Here is a 16,135-nt window from a genome sequence, read left to right as displayed (position 1 = left end):
CCTATAATGTTGTGCTGAGGTTTAATCCTAATGTAAAATACAATAACTTAACCTACGCACCCCTCAACTCACTGCTATCCATGTGCATGTCCAGCAGTCGCTTAAGTGTCCCTAATGACTCTGCTTCCACCACCACCGCTGGCAACGCACGCCATGCACTCACAACTCTCTGTGTAAAGATTGTTGACTGTGGAGAAGATTGTAACTCTTTTGTCGGGATCGGGATGAAATTCTTGGCTTTCCTTTGGTTCTTCTTAAAGTGCGATTGCTAAAGTTAAGCAGAGATAGCAAGTATTCTGACTTCTGTAATTATGTTATTTTATGTTGGTGGTGAGTTAGTCTTTATATTGTAAATAATTCATTTTTCTTCGTGCTTTATTTGAACTGCAATGCTGCAATTTGCATATAGACAAGACAAGATTTGTATTAGGAGCGCTATTTTTATACTTGTATAGATATATGTTTCATTTAATATTTAGAGATGGGGCAAACAGTTTGCTAATTTTCTTTTGAAGTGGTAATTAAGAGAAGGATTTCAAATGAAATACATTTGAAATCCATCAAAAGCTATTCACCATGTAAAAACATGTTCACCCTGAATTGGTTTTGTTTGGAAAGGCGAGATAAAAACCTTCTCCATAAAATTGATTTTGACACAGTGACTGTTGTTCAATTAAAATAAGATCTAATTTCATCACGGGCCTGGTCTCTAATCAGCATTTTAACTCGTTCATTTGACAAATGGAAGTTAGCTGGACAGTGTGGCACTTTGAGTTCAGAGCAACAAGGAATTCGACCTGAGACACAATGAGAGTTAGTACAAGGGTTTTGCTCCCTTTGTGCATAGACAGTACTAATACCATTTATTTTAGAATCTGGATTTTGAACAAGTGGCATGAGTATTTTAGGTTTGTGTGTATGAAGGAGTTTAATGATTAACTTGGCAGTATTTCTGGAGCCATGGGGTGGAATAATCTGAAATGGGATGGAGTGAGATTAGTGAAAGAAGGAAGTTTAAGAAGTTCGGATAGGGCCATCTCAACGTCAGGATCAGCTCCTTTGCTTTTGATAAATAGGTTAACAAGTTTCTCAGGAGGCATGTTGCCAATTAAGAGGGATGGTTTCTTGTTTAAATACCTCGTTAATGGCCCAACTCACCTTATTAATATTCAGTTTCCTGCTTTACCTGATGAACCAAACAAGATCAACGTTGAGAAATCTCGTCATGGAAACCAGAATGGGGAACCTGGCAAATCCAGCTCACTGTAAGCTCCAAACAACATTCACATTGGACACCAGGCATCGATATCTCTGGGTATGGTTCGTGAGCACTGGCTACATGCACCCCGTGTTCACAGACATTGGCATTCAACATGTGCCAGTCTCAGAGAACCCTCTCAGTACATTTCTGATCCACTTCAAGGAGATTTCTCCCCTTCAGTGCTGCATCTCGGGCTGCCATGATTACTCTCATTGTAACACTGCAGGAAGGACACTGTGCACCTAGGGGCACATGGACTGGACCAGGCTGTCTGTCCAGCTCCTTCACTCACTAGTACAGTGCTCACTCACTCTCAGCCTACACCTCCAATGCTCACAGCACACCTGTTGTACCTTATTCCTCTCTGCCCCTCCAGTCAGAGACCCAGGCTTATCACCCTTCTGTCTTGCTGTGCCAACACAATGCTAGGACGTTCCTCCTGTTGTCAGCAAGCCTCAGTCAAGTCGACGGGGATCGCTTTTGCTCAGGGGTACAGGTACAATCAGTCAAGGGCAACCTTGGATACTTTACAGGGTCTTGGAGCAGGATACTGCCTCAGCACGGCATTAGGAGAGGTCTGGCTAGATTTAAGCTTAAGGCTCTAGGAGTGGGATCTGAACACAGCACCTAACCAAGAGGCACAAAGCTGCCTTTTACACTGGAGCAGAAATGGAACATCCACTGGGGTTCTCATTAAATTGGATTGTAATTCACACAGAGTGACCTGGAGCACAGCCAGTCCGCAGAGACAGAGTGCCCTGTGTATGTACAGTTATTAATCAGGATTAGAAGTTTCTCTGTGCAGCCCCAAGTGATAATGTCAGGCTTAATGACGGTGTGCTCTCTGAGCGATTGGACAATTCTGTTGGAATTTCCACTGATAACTATCAAATGAACAGACATGTTATGGATAAGGGGACTATTGGTAACTGACCACTAAGTGAAATTAGACTAAGGACTAGCTGTCAACATATCGCATGACATTTGTCTGTCCACCATGTTAAAGGGCTCACACTTCCATGTTAATGATGAACTTGTCCACAATGGCTCAGTGGCTGCCAATCTCTGACCCAGGATGTTGTGTGTTCAAACCCCACGTCCAAGATTTTGGGACTAAGGGCCATTCAGCCTTTTGAGCCCCCTCTGCCATTCAGTAAGGTAATGGCTGACCCAATCCACTCGCTACCATATCCTCACATCCCCCAATTCCATGGTACACAAAAAACTCTAACGCTCTCCAACTTGGAAATGCTCAGCGGCTGAACTTTAGGACAACGTGATCTCCCAGCCTCATGAAAATCAAGACGAAGCCTGGCACGGACTGGAGCCAAATCCCGGTGCGGACTGGAGCCACGTCCCGGTGCAGACTGGAGCCAAGTCCCGGTACGGACTGGAGCCTAGTCTCGGTGCGGACTGGAGCCAAGTCCCGGTGCAGACTGGAGCCAAGTCCCGGTGCAGACTGGAGCCAAGTCCCGGTGCGGACTGGAGTCAAGTCCCGGTGCAGACTGGAGCCAAGTCCCGGTGCAGACTGGAGCCAAGTCCCGGTGCGGACTGGAGTCAAGTCCCGGTGCGAACTGGAGCCTAGTCCCGGTGCGGACTGGAGTCAAGTCCCGGTGCGAACTGGAGCCTAGTCCCGGTGCGGACTGGAGTCAAGTCCCGGTGTGAACCAGAGGCTAGGTACCGGTGCAGAATGTGGTGCTGGAAAAGCACAGCAGGCCAGGCAGCATCGGAGGAGGTATTTCTCCAGCTTCCTCATTTCCCCTCCCCCCACCTTATCTCAGTCCCAACCCCCCGGATTCAGCACCGCCCTCTTGACCTGCAATCTTCTTCCCGTCCTCTCCGCCCCCAACCCCTCTCCGGCCTATCACCCTCACCCTCACCTCCTTCCACCTATCGTATTCCCAGCGCCCCTCCCACAAATTCCCTACCCCCTACCCTTTATCTCAGCCCGCTTGGCACATCAGCCTCATTCCTGAAGAAGGGCTTATGCCCGAAACGTCGATTCTCCTGTTCCCTGGATGCTGCCTGACCTGCTGCGCTTTTCCAGCAACACTATTCAGCTCTGGTCTCCAGCATCTGCAGTCCTCACTTTCTCCTAGGTACCGGTGCAGTCTTGGTTGGAAGTCTCTTGTTCTGAACCTTTTATTTCTGCCATGCTCGACTTTTTTTGTTTCTTTATTTTCTATGATTTTGTCACTGGAGAAACTCTGCCGAGGTACCTTCGAACCTAAAATGCCGCTGTAAGTGGCACTGCACTCATTTGTGTATATGTGACAATTAAGCTAATTCAACTCAATTCAATCTGCCAACAGAAGATTCACACCCTGAAAGCTGAGAGTCCAAGCTGACAATCACCTGTTCTGGGAGTATTGAGGGAGTGCAGCACCAGTGGCAGCAAGACCTCTCAGATATATTAACTGGGTTTCTGATTTTGTTAGCTACAGGGTCCGGCTGCATGAGAATGGTTGCTCATTTGTTTAAAGGAGAGCACCTTCTGTTGCATCACTGCCTGCAAGGGTTAGTACCAAGGAGTGCCATAGGTGGCACTGATATCTCAAAGCACCAGGGACCCGGGTCTGATTCCAGCCTTGGGTGACAGTCTGTGTGGAGTTTGCACATTCTCCCCGTGTCCATGTGGGTTTGCTCCAGTCTCCTCCCACAGTCCAAAGATATGCAGGTTAGGGTGGATTGGCCATGGGAAATGCAGGATTGCAGAGTTAGGGTAAGGGGGTGAATCCGGGAGGGATGATCTTCAGAGAGTCGGTGTGGACCTGTTGGGCTGAATGGCCTTTTTCCAGACTATAGGGATTGTATTCTATGGAGGTACCACCATTATCATAACATGATGACGTCTGAAAAGCTTGAGGTTGTGAAGTAGTGAAACCCAACAGCAGGTCATAGAGTCATAGAGGTGTAGAGTATGGGAACAGACTTTTCAATTCAACTCGTTCATGTCGATCAGATATCCTAACCTAATCTAGTCCCATTTGCCAGCAGTTGGCACATATCCCCTCTATTCATATTCCCATCCAGGTGCCTTTTAAATGTTATAATTGTACCAGCCTCCACCACTCCCTCTGGCAGCTCATTCCATACACGTACCACCCTCTGCGTGAGAAAATTGCCCCTTAGGTCTCTTTTATATCTTTCCCCTCTCACCCTAAACCTATGCCCTCTAGTTCTGGACTCCCCACCCCAGGGAAAGACCTTTTCTATTTACCCTATCTATGCCCCTCATAATTTTGTAAACCTCTATAAGGTCACCCCTCAGCCTCCGACGCTCCAGGGAAAACAGCCCCAGCCTGTTCAGCCTCTCCCTGTAGCTCAAATCCTCCAACCCCGGCAACATCCTCGTAAATCTTTTCTGAACCCTTTCAAGTCCTTCTCCAAGTCTCTATGACAATGTCTATCTGTCAATGTAACCTGGAGCAAGTCGCCAACATGCAGTAAACTGTATCTTACTAATTACAGGAGACTCTTCGAGTTAAACCAGAAAGTGGTTTGTACCCACCAAAGTAGACAAACATGAATCTCATAAAGTTCGCACCCCATGTTCAGGGAAGGCAAATGGCCTTAATTTCAAAGGTAATGGAGTATATAGGGCAGGGAGGCTTTACTGAAGTTATACAAGACACCAGTCAGACCACAGCAGGAATACCGTGGACAGTTTAGGTCCACTTGATGAAGGAATGGAATTTGAGCATTGGAATAGCCCACAGAAGAATCACTCAGCCGGTTTTCTCATGTTAAGAGTTTGAGGAGGTTGGGTCTATTCTCGTTGGAGTCTCGGCAATGTTATTGAAACATTGGATTTCGAAGGGGTTTGACAGGGTAGATGTTGAGAGGGTATTTCTCCTTGTGGGAGAGTCTAGGTCCAGAGGGGCATCATCTCAGGGTAAGGGGCTGTCCGTTTAAGACAGAGCTAAAGAGGAATTTCATCTCTCATAGGGCAGTGAATCCGAGGAGTTCTTTACCCCAGAGGGTTGTCGGGGATGGGGTATATTCGAGGCTGAGTTGGACAGAATTTTAATCATTAGGGAAATAAGGGTTAAGGGGCGAAAGGCAGGAAAGTGGGGTTTGAGGATTATCGGATCAGCCATGATCTCATTGGGTGGTGGAGCAGACTCGATGGGCTGAATGCTTTTACTCTTACCTGCCCTTGTCTTATGGTGTAGGCAGGTGTCGGGGTTTCTTGTGCTGAGAGAAGATGATGGCAGCGCCTTGACTAGGGGCAGCCTCCCACACAGCTGGCCCTGTCTGTACATAAACCATTTCAGAGTAGTTAAACATGACAAATTTCAGGGGCATTTGCCAGAGGTGGGTATGAATTTTGCTTTACATTGAGTTTTCAAGCATGTTTAATCACTCCCAGAGCATGTCACACGCAAGACAAATTACAAGTGTTTGGTTCTCCACTTTAAACTGGCTTCATGATCAAAAGCACTTTCAGACTGTGGGAATAGCCACTACAAAGTAAAGTGACTGATTTATTCTGTCAGGACTCCATCACGATACACTTCATCTCAAACACTCCTTCCAGCAACGACAGCACAGTCTGGGAGCAGAAAAATGTTTTCTTGGCCACTTCAGACTTGTGTTAATAGTGTAGATGCAGGATTGGGGCGGTATCTGATGGAGTGCTGGATTCATCTTGTCGGGGGGTGTTGAGGTAGATTTGCTTTCTGACCTTGCTATACAAAGACCGAGATCTCTGCAATGCCCATCTCTTCACAACTGACTGTGTCGGTTTTAGTAGGACAATGTACTTCGGGCAGGAGGTCCCAGCCTTGGAGAGGGCACATAGAACTAGGAGCAGGAATAGGCCATTCAGCCCTTCGAGTCTGCTAATGTGATCATTGCTCATCCTCAACATCATTTTCCTGCTTTCTCTCTGTGTCCCTCGATGCCTTGAATATCTGATAATGTATCAATCTTCTTCTTGAGTACACTCAGTGACCTAGCCTCCACAGTGGTAGAGAATTCCACAAATTAATACGCTATGAAATGTTTCCTCATCTCAGTGCTAAATTGGCAGCATGGTGGCTCAGTGGTTAGCACTGCTGCCTCACAGCGCCAGAGACCCAAGTTTGATTCCACCCTCGGGTGACTGTCTGTGTGGAGTTTGCACATTTTCACCTTGTCTGCGTGAGTTTCCTCCAGTTTCTTTACACAGTCCAAAGATGTGCAGGTTAGGGTGGATTGGCCATGGGAAATTGCCCTTGGTGTACAAGGATGCGCAGGCTAGGTGAGTTAGTTGTGGGCATGCAAGGTGACACAGGTAGGGTAGAGGAGTGGGTCTGGGTGGGCTGAATGGCCTGCTTCCACACTGTAGTGATTCTATAACTGAGAATGTGACCTTTTGTTCTAGATTCCACACAACCAGGGAAAACATTCTCCCTACATCTAGTCTGTCCAGACCTACTGGAATTTTAGAAGTTTCAATCAAATCCACTCTCATTTTTCTAAACCCCGGTGAATACGAGCCCAGCCGAAGCTCTCCCCATGGGGCAGTCCTGCCATCTCCAATATCAGCTGAGTGAACCTCCACTGTACACCCTCTGCAAGACTGCTGACCCTATCTTAAGGAGGGAGACCTACAAGGAAGGTTCACAAGAATGTTTATCAGGGATCAGAGAATCCCTACAGTGTGGAAGCAGGCCATTTGGCCAATACCAACCCTCCGAAGAGCATCCTCCCCGCCCCTATAATCCTGCATTTCCCATGGCTAACCCACCCAGCCTGCACATCCTGGGCCACTATTGGGCAACTTCCCATGGCCAATCCACCCCCACCCTGCACATCTTCAGACTGTGGGAGGAAACCGGAGCATCCGAAGGAAATCCATGCAGAGAATATGCAAACTCCACATAGACAATTGCCTGAGGGTGGAGTCGAACCCAGGCCCCTGACGCTGCGAGACAGCAGTGCTAACTATTAAACCATCAGGCCTTCAGTTAACATGGAGATACTGGAGAAGCTAGGATTGTTTTGCTTGGAATTATCATGAGGGTTAAAAAGAGATTTAATACTGCTCAAAAATTATAGGATTTTTAATGGAATGTTTAACACCATGGATAGGATCAAACCGTTCAGATGGAGGCCATTCAGCCCATTGCTCTGCACCTGCTCTTTGAAACAGCTATCCAATTCGGTCCACATCACTCTTTACAAGTCGGCACATTCCCTGTCCCACTGTCAGCTGTGGGATCTTGATGTGCTGCCTCCTTTACTATCATAACAGCAACGACTGGCTTTCAGAATAGGTGATTGTTGGAAAGTGCTGTCACTGACATGTGTGACTTGACATGAATAAGTACCGTACAGGTCCGTGTTATTTAAGAGCAAAGTATTTGTTGCTTTGTTTGTTTGTTTGCGCTGAACAAAGTTGTCTAGCTGTGTAACACATCACATACCTCTGTGTTTGGATTTGGCAGGTGAAATGAGCAAGCCTGATGTTAGACCCTGAAGGTGGTGCCTTTAGGGTTGTGTTAACCTATACCAGCACAGCTCTTTCATCGTCTGCACGCTGCTGGGTTGCAGAGATGACTGATGGCCTCTGATTGAACATCTATGTTTCTTGTGTCAGATCAGCATCACGTTTGGAGGAATTGCTCCTTCCAGTCTTCTGCTTGGAATCAGACTGTAACTGACCAACTTCACTTCAGTTGTGACCCGCCTAACTGAATGAAGGGGGGGAGAGAGAGAAAATGAAAGGCAGAGTGGTGAGAGAGATGACTTTGCTTTCTATTGCTTTTCTCCAGGCCAACAAATCATAAAGTCTTAGAATCATATAGTACAGAAAAGGCCCTTTGGCCCATCAAGTCTGTACTACTGACCTTGAATGTTAAGATCTTGCATTGTCCACCTCTTTAAAGGTTGTGAGGTTTCCCACCTCAACTCCCCTCCTGGGTTGTGCATTCCAGAACCCCACCACCCTCTGGGTGAGAAATGTTTTCCTCAAATTCCCCTCAACCTTCTGGCGTTCACTTCAAAATTATGCCCTCTTTTTAATTCATTTGTGGGATGTGGGTGTCCCATTACCCGTCCCTAGTTGCCCCTTGAGAAGGTGCTGGTGAGCTGCCTCCTTGAACTGCTGTGGTCCACCTGTCTGCCCTTGTTATTGCCCCTTCGATTAAGGGGAACAGCTGGTTTCGATTCACCCCGTCCTTGCCCCTCATAATTTTACATCCCTCTCTCAGGTCCATCCCCCATTTCCAAAACCTTCTCTGCTCCAGAGAAGTCAACCTGAGCTTATTCAGCCTCCCTTCCTCACTGAAATACTCCATCCCAGATTTCCCTGTCCCTCGCAGTTTGTGATAATTATGCAGACGAGAGAACAGGAGTAGAAATCTGGGGTAATGCTGAATGAACCTGATTGGAGATGTTGAGAGACCTGTGTGCAGGAGAGAGTCACGTTTTGGCTGTCCTGTACCAACACTGGCTGGCAGTTTGGAATGCAGAGTTGATGCTAACATTAAGGGTTCAATTCCTACACTGGCTGAAGAGATCATGAACACTCTGCCTTCTCAACACCTGAGGCATGGTGACCCTCAGGCTCAAACCACCATCAGTCATCTCTCTCTCCCTCAATGAAGGAGCGTTCCTCTGGGAAATTCTATCATTACCTCACAAACACAGGCCCATCTCCCCAGTCTGAAGCATTATTTGGATAGAAGTGGTATGCAGGGATATGGGGAAAAGGCAGGAGATTTACACTTGGTAATAGAGCTAGTACAGACTCAATCGGCCAAATAGCCTCATTCTGCACTGTAACGATTCAGTGATTAACTCTGTTTCTTTCTCTTCTCCAAAGCTGCTGGGCCTGCTCAGTATTTGTTTCAGATTTCCAGGATCTGCAGTTTTCTGCTTTACCTTAAATTAATAATTAAAATAATAATTAAGCGAGATTGATAATTTGTGAAGAGTTCTGAATGTTTGACATTCTCCAGTGCAGATAGCATCAATAGCTGACCTGTGTCACTGTCTATCGCACGTAGTTACACTGAATCTACACACAGGTATAGGCCCTTCATCCCAACTACTGCATGTGATTATCATCCCAACCAATCAGCATGTTGTTCTAACCCTTCATATTTAAAGCAAAATACTGCAGGTGCTGGACACCCGAGATAAAAACAGAGAAAACTCCAGGATGTCAGGCAACATAGAACCATAGAATCACCACATTGTGGAAGCAGGCCATTTGGCCCAACAAGTCCACGCCAACCCTCCAAAGAGTATCCCCCCAGACCCATTCCCCTACCTTATTACTCTGCATTTACCCCTGACTAATGCACCTAGTCTGCACATCCCTCGTCATTTTGCGCAATTTAGCACGGCCAATCCACCCTGACCTGCACATCTTTGGATTGTGAGAGGAAACCAGAGCACCCGGAGGAAACCGATGCAGACACTTTGGAGAATGTGCAAACTCCACACAAACAGACAGTCACCCGAGGGTGGGATCGAACCTGGGTCCCTGACGTTGTGGAGAGAGCAATACAGTTCAGACGAAGAGTCATACTGGACTCAAAATATTAACTCTGTTTCACTCTCCACAGATGCTGCCAGAACTGCTGAGTTTCTCCAGCACCTTCTGTTCCCCTTCCTTTTAACTCTTTTTCACTCATGTATCCATCTAGCTCCCTGTAAGTGTATCAACGCTGTTCACCTCAGCTGCTCATAGTGATAACGTGTTCCATGCTCTCATTCAGAAAGTCTCTCCTGAGCTCTCCTGATGGATTTATTTGAGACTCTCACTGGGCTCTGGGTCAGTTGGCTGGATGGCTGGTTTGCAATGCAGAGAAACACAAACAGCATGGGTTCAATTCCCACACTAGCTGAGGTTGCAATGAAGGACTCTCCTTCTCAACCTCTCCCCTTTGTCAAGGTTTGGTGACCCTCAGGTTAAAAAAACCACCAATTGTCTCTCTCTCTCTCTAATGAGAGCACTCTATGGTCTGGTAAGACTATGGCGACTATACCTTTAGTTAACTGCACAATATCCACAAACCTGACCAACTAAATGTTAAACATGTCAACGAGTTAACCTTATAAACCTTAGCAGGCTGAAAGATGCAATGAATACAATATAGTCAGTGGGCTCACGTATAAAAACATCGGTGCAGAGTCCAATCTTGTTGTGGTGTGGTATTTGCTGTCCAAGATCCTGAACTAACTCAATTGACATTATGGAGGTTTTCCCACATCGGGGTGCTAGTTTCCCATTCGAGTGCAAACTCCATTGTGAGTGGGTTAAAGCTCGTGATCTACATAAACAGGGAACAACGGTAGGCCACTTGGCCCTTTGAATAAGATCACGGCTGATCTGATTTGAACCTCACCTCTACATTCCTTCAAATCCCCTGATGATCTTACATCCCTTGGTCAGCAAGAGTCTATCTCCCTCTGTCAAAATATTTAGACTGCGTAGACTGCCTTTCGAGGAAGGGATTCCAAAGACTCACAACCCTCTCTGAGAAAAATATGTTTCCCTATCTCTGTTTTAAATGGGTTCCCCCCCCCCATCGTTTTTAACCAAAACCCCTTGTCTTAGATTCTCCCACAAGAGGAAACATCTCCCCACGTTCCCCTGGTCAAGTCCCCTCAGGATCTTATATGATTCATTTAACACACCTCTGACTCTTCTAACCTTCAGTAATTAAAGCTCTCAGGTTATTACCTTCATTTTGTGTCCACTCCTTAATGTGTGCCAATGTTTCACAACTGATAGATATTAGTCAGCTTTTACCCCATCACCCTCACCCAACAAATGCTCTCTATCCTGGAGGCCCCCGTTAAACCAGAACATTCACACAAGAATTGAAAGTTCTTTGATGAAAAAAATTCTGATCAGCAAGTCTCTGATAATATGGTTATACTCTTTGGTTCTTGATTTCTAGAGAAAATAGTTTCTCTGTTGAATCCCTAAATAAACATCGATCAGGGAGTGCCTTAATTGTCCAAACTCAAGGAAATGCAAGCCATATTTATAACATGTTCCTGATTTGGCCCAGTTTATGGAAAACACTGGATAAAACACAGAGAGTAGTGGAGAAACTCAGCAGGCCTGGCAGCATCTGTACAGAGAGAAAATGGAGTTAACATTTTGAGTCTGGCATGACTCTTCTTCAGAGGTAAAAGAAGCTGGAAAATGATATTTTTTACACTCATAGCAGAGGCGGAAGTGGAGTGAGGGGAACAGATGGCAAGGGAGCCCAGAAGAAAAGACATAGGCAGCTATAATGGTGATAAAGGATTGATAGGGATGTAAAATAGGTGCAAATGTCAGCTACAAAAAAGGTGAAAGTGGATGAAAATGCAGACAGATGTTCACCTCTGTCCAAAGTTACAAAGTGGGATCCAGCTGGTTTGAGAGTAAGCAGCTGAATGACCTGGATCCCAGGTCTGGAAGTTGTCAGAATGCAAGTACAAGGCGACTCCGAACATGAATTGGGAGGAAGTTTTGAATTGGTTTAGTCTCTTTATTTAGAAAAGACCAAGGGGAGAGGTGTGAGCCTGACAGAAATCTATCAAATCACAGAGCCCAAAGAGGGTTCACTTAAAGCTTAAGGCCATGAATGGAAGATGGCCTCTCATAAACTGAATAGGGAATTCAGGAGAGCTCACTTTATCCAGAGAGTGGTGAGATGACAGGAGAGAGATTTAAAAAAATGACACAAGGGGCATATGTTTTACACAGAGGGTGGTTCTTGTGTGGAATGAACTTCCAGAGGATGTGGATACAATTACAGTGTTTAAAAGACATTTGGATAAATACATGAATAGGAAAGGTTTGGAGGGATATGGGCCAGGAGCAGGCAGGTGGGACTAGCTTAGTTTGGGAACTTGGTCGGCATGGACTGGTTGGGCACAAGGGTCTGTTTCCAAGCTGGATAACTCTGACTATGACCCTGTGTGAAATCTGCTATCACAGGGAGTGGCTGTTGTAAATAATATTAATACATTTAAGGTGAATCAGGATAAACACAGGAGGAAGAAATAAATAGGAGGATAGAGGGATGACAGTGAGATGAAGAGAGTGGGAAGAGGTTCATAAAGAACTCAAACAGCTATACAGTCCCAGTTGGGGTGAATTTCTGTGTGCTACCTTTGTTGCCTGTTTCAGATTCTCAGACAGACTGTCAGCTGCTTTAGCATTACTCAGTCAACACCTAAGAATCAATTTTCAAATAAAATCTGATGTATTATCACTTTTTAAAGGATCACATAGAATGTTTGGATCATTACATTGTAAATCCAAGAAAGAGTTTGTCACTACCACATTATATCAACAAATACATGTTGAAATCATGCCCCCTCCTTACTACCTGCAATGTGCACGTGTTATGAAACCAATATGGAGGAGCAGCATGACTCCTTCAGCTCTGTCAGGGGCATTTTGAGATGCAGCGTCCTGTAAGTTAAGCCCATAATTCAATATGGCAATACAACAGGGGCTCCTTTATTTCTGGAAGTAGGAGGCTGCAAAGTCTGGTTGATGGGAGGTAGTGAGAAAGAGCCACTATGCACACATTCCAATCTGGTGGAACTGCATGGGCCCTTCCACATGGCAGGGAGTTTTGAAACCATTGGGCTTAGTCTACAATGTGAAATGATTTGTCACTGACAACTCCAACATCTCTGATAGGCAGAAGATCATCACTCCAGTTTTGGACTCCACTCCATGTAGTCAGATGAAACTGAAAGGCAAGGTCTCATTCTAGGGCCTTTGGGAAGCCAATGTGTTGAAAGTGACAAGTACGATTTTGTTTTCCCCACTCAGTTTGGGCCAGAACATCATATATCCGAACTCCATAACCCTTGGTCCCTTTACCCAACAAGAATTATCAATTTCAGCTTAATTAACCTACAACATATTTTTACAAAAAACTTCATTCATGAGATGAGGGCTTCACTGGCTAGACTAGCATTTATTACCCAAATGGCAGTTAAGAGTCAGCTACATTGATATATGATTTGATTTGATTTATTATTGTCACATGTACTAAAGTACAGTGAAATGGTTTGTTTTGAGTGCAGTTCAGGCAGATGGTAACATACAACGATTATAGGGTGATAGAACACAGCGAGGAATACCAAGTTACAGATGCAGAGAAGGTGCACAGGGAGCAAGATTAGCATTAGGCTGAAGTTAGAGAGGTCCATTCAGCACTCTAATACCAGTGGGAAAGAAGCTGTTCTTGAATCTGTTGGTTTGTGTGTTATACTCGGAGCTGGGTATTCATATAATCTTCAGACCTGCAAGTAGATTTAAGAGAACATTATTAGTATCTATTACAGATTTCGAATTGAAGGTTAAAAGTGCAGAACATTTGCAAGAAATGTGAGAATAAGAGTCACCCAGTGTTGGTACCACATTGATATGTGGGTCTGGAGTCACATGTAGGCCAGACTAGGTAAGGATAGCAGATTCCTTCCCTGAAGGACATTAGTGAACCAGGTGGGTTTTTCCAACAACTGTTTCATGGTCATCATTAGAATCTAAATTGCAGCTTCTTTTGTAACTGAAGTCAAATTCCACTACCTGCTATGGTAGGATTCAAAGCATGTTCACCTGGGTCTCTGGATTAATTGCAATAATATTGCAAGTTCCAATCATTCCTTTTAAAAGCATTCAGTGAGCTCTGTTTGCAAGTTATGATCAGATCTGATTCCATATCATCCTTTCAGGCAGTACCCTGTAGGCCACAGCATTTACCTATCATCTTAAATCTTTGTCCTCTGCTTAATGATCTTCATGTCAGTGGAAATCCATCAAAAACTCATCATAACTTTGAACATTTTGACTGCATCACCCATTAACCTTCCCTGCTCTGGGGAGAACAATCTGTTTCGCCAGTCTCTCCACAGAACTAAAGTCCTTCATCCCTCGAGAATGGGTTTAATAGCCTGGAAATAGATTCAAATTACAGGAAAGAGGCGTCAAGTGCTAAATAGTATTCAAAGGCCATCTCCATCAGGTTGTGAAAAGGCATCAGAAAGACAAGGCAATGAGTCAGATGTAACTTCAAAGTGCAAAGTAAACAGTTTATGGACAGGTCAACCAAGCAGAATAATTGGACAAACTATCGAGGTGTGAAGTTACTGTTCGAGCTCGAGAATTACTTAATCTTCCTCCCAGATAATTTTTAATGTTAGGACCACCATGGTAGGGATCAAAACAGAAAGTGCGAGAGAAACTCAGTAAGTCTGACATCTGTTGGTCGGGGGGGTGGGGTGGCGGGGTCTGGCGTGAGGTGGCGGGGGTGGAGGGGAGACAGAGAGACAGAATCAAGTATGTTATGACTCTTCCTCAGAATTGTAATCCCATGGTAGGGTGTTCTATAGGGTGTGTGTGTGTGTGTGTGTGTGTGTGTGTGTGTGTGTGTGTGTGTGTGTGTGTGTGTGTGTGTGTGTGTGTGTGTGTGTGTGTGTGTGTGTGTGTGTGTGTGTGTGTGACAGATGCTATGAGTGTCACAGTGTGTGTGAATCTGTGTGTGTGTGAGACAGTGTGTATGACTCTGCATCTGTGTGTGAGAAACAATATATGTGACTGTGTGTATGTGTAAGATTGTGTGTGAGACAGTGTGTATGTGACTGTGTCTGTGTGTGAGACAGTGTATGTGACATTATATGTGTGTAAGTTTGGGGGTCTTCAGAGAGGGTATATTTCATATGTATGTGTGTACACTGTTTGTGTATGAAAGGATAGAGTGTGTGACAGTGTGTGAGGGTAAGGGATTGGATGGGGATAGAGTGTGTGTCAGTGTGTGAGGGTAAGGGATTGGATGGGGATAGAGTGTGTGTCAGTGTGTGAGGGTAAGGGATTGGATGGGGATAGAATGTGTCAGTGTGTGAGGGGAAGTGATTGGATGGGGATAGAATGTGTCAGTGTGTGAGGGGAAAGATTGGATGGGGATAGAGTGTGTGTCAGTGTGTGAGGGTAAGGGATTGGATGGGGATAGAGTGTGTGGAAGAATGAAAGGCTGAAGTGTGTTTGTGTAAGTTGGCAACAACTCAGAGGAGTGCAGTATGGAAATGTGAAGAGTGAGATGGGGAGACATCAGGCTTTGCTCTCATTCTAAATATGGCCTTGGTACTCTAACCTGCTGTTCCATTGGGCCAATAGCTGCAAGTGTTCAATATATCTTGTTAAACTAATCAAAATAAACCACCGACAAAATAGCACTTGGTACAGGATGAAGTGCCGGGAGACCTTAAATGGATTATATCTTCATTAAGGGAACTGTAGAGCTGCTTCACATTACGAGTACAATCTAAAGCATTTGAGTGCAGTGTTTGTACTAATCTCAAGTGCAGTTATTTTACCTGTTTTCACATGAAACAAACCATTACCTTCTAATTAGTTGACATTCAATTCTGTCCAAACCCCATTTACTTTTGAAAATAGTGTTTTCAGAACATCACAAGCACCCCCACCTCACCTGTCCCTCCAAATCCAGCTGAAAGCCCAGATATCGATCTCAGTGTGAGAGTGAACGGGGATATAGTACAGGAGCTGCACTGATCGGTGTCACACAATGACAAGAGGCCAAGGATTGAAAGAGAAGAGGGTGAGCAGAGGGGAGAGAATGAGAATGTCCTGGCTGGCCGAGGGGAGTGTGATCAGGTTGATATTCAGGGAGTGAGGAGATCCTGGGAAAGAGGTATGCAGGTGTGTGTGTGTGTGTGTGTGTGTGTGTGTGTGTGTGTGTGTGTGTGTGTGTGTGTGTGTGTGTGTGTGTGTGTGTGTGTGTGTGTGTGTGTGTGTGTGTGTGTGTGTGTGTGTGTGTGTGTGTGTACATCTGTCTCTGTGTGTGTGCATATATCTGTGTGTGTCTGTGTTTGTGTGTACATCTGTCTCTGTGTGTG

At 45.3% G+C, this 16,135-nt stretch overlaps 1 protein-coding gene across 5 annotated transcripts in view; it reads left to right on the top strand.

Moving 5' to 3' along the window:
• Window positions 1-16,135, top strand: part of LOC122542112 (voltage-dependent T-type calcium channel subunit alpha-1I) — a 483,496-nt gene that overhangs the window by 288,745 nt on the left and 178,616 nt on the right. The window lies entirely within an intron of this gene.

The sequence above is a fragment of the Chiloscyllium plagiosum genome, unplaced genomic scaffold (assembly GCF_037043375.1).
Source record: "Chiloscyllium plagiosum isolate Xiang-an unplaced genomic scaffold, Cpla_swu_hap1 HiC_scaffold_33, whole genome shotgun sequence".
In the NCBI taxonomy this organism is placed as follows: domain Eukaryota; kingdom Metazoa; phylum Chordata; class Chondrichthyes; order Orectolobiformes; family Hemiscylliidae; genus Chiloscyllium; species Chiloscyllium plagiosum.
This window is presented reverse-complemented; position numbering and strand designations above follow the sequence as displayed.